The following is a 1,543-nucleotide window of genomic DNA, read 5'->3' as shown; positions in this document are numbered from 1 at the left end:
TTGGGGGAGTGGGGTTGGGATTTGGGAATGCAGGGCTGGGATTTGGGGGAGCAGGGTTGGACTGGCCAATCCCACCAGGAGCATTTTCGGGGATGAAATCGCAGCCGGTTCATTGCCGTGGCTCCCAATCCGGGCGAATCCTGAAAATCTCTGGGAATTCCAAGAAGTTCTTGGCTTTAAAGGAGAAAATTTGGGCAGTCCGAGGGGAAAAACAAACAAGGAAAAGAATTTGTCGGATAATTGGTGGGATAATTGGTGGGATAATTGGTGGGATAATTTGTGGGATAACAAAACCCCGCTGGGGGAGGTCGTTTCTCCCTCCAGCTGCCGGAGAATTCCCGCATTCCCACGGGTCCATTCCGTGCATTTTTCCAGGAATCTCATGGATTAAACACCCCCGGGAGAGGCCAAATTCAACCCCTGGGGTGGGAATTGGGAATAACGGGGAAGCTGCAGCAGATCCAGCCCCACTTTCCGGGGAATCCCGCACGGAGCGCGGGGCCGAGCGGAGACTTTCCCTTTTCATTACGTGTTATTCATTTTTATTAAGTTTTCATTCTTTTTAATGGTTTTCAGTTATTCCGAGCCCCTGGCAGCCTCGTTAATGAATTACTTGGCCGGGGGTTCATTAGCGAGGGTTTGAAATGGCGGCAGCTGCGCTGACTCAGAGATCTGGGAATTCTTTGGGAATGTTGGTTTTACCCAAGGAACAAATTCACCCGGAAAACGGCAGCAAATCCCCGTTTCCTGGGGCTTGGGAACTGTTAAATCATGGAAAAAAACCAGGGAAAGGCAAAGCTGCCAAGGCTGAGCCTTTTCCTTTCCCCCCCCTTTTTCCCTTTCCCCCCCCTCTTTCCCCCCCATTCTTTCCCCATTTTGTTCCCCTCCTAGCCCCATTTCCCCCCCTTTTTTGCCCCATTTTTTCTCCTTTTCCCCTGCCAACAAATCCCAATTCCCTGGACCTGTGTCCATCTTGGCCAGTCCCAGCCCGAATTCCTGGGATATTTTGCTCCACTTGGGGTCTCCCAGGTGTCCCCGTGGGGTTTTTACCCCACCCGAGCTCTCCGTGTCCCCATCCCACAGCCAAAAATTGAGGGAAAACAGGGAAAAAAACGGGAAACGTCCACCGGGAATGAGGCCTTTGGGAGCCGCCAGGAAGGGGAAGCTCAGGGCACATCCAAGCCTCGGGAATTCCCACGTTCCCTAATCGGATTCCGGGGAAATGGGAGCGCGGAGCTTGGGAGCGTCAGCGGCTTCCCGAGGGATGGGAACGGGGATTTGTGGGATTGGGGCCGTCCGGGGCGAGGCTCTGCAGAGGGATGGGGATCCGGGAGTGGGACTGAGCCTCGGGAGTGGGATATTAATGATCAATGATTGATCCATGATTAATGATCAATGATTGATCCATGATTAATGGTTAATTATTAATGATTCCAAATATCTGCCCCTCTGGAGCGAGGCTGGGAGAGTTGGGAATGTTCCCCTGGAGAAGGGACGGATCCAGGGAGAGCTTCCAGAACATTCCAGGGCCTGAAGGGGCTCT

The sequence above is a fragment of the Corvus kubaryi genome, unplaced genomic scaffold, assembly GCF_017639235.1.
Source record: "Corvus kubaryi isolate FWS band 111438036 unplaced genomic scaffold, C.kubaryi_AGA036_p1.0 37237, whole genome shotgun sequence".
Taxonomy (NCBI): domain Eukaryota; kingdom Metazoa; phylum Chordata; class Aves; order Passeriformes; family Corvidae; genus Corvus; species Corvus kubaryi.
This window is presented reverse-complemented; position numbering follows the sequence as displayed.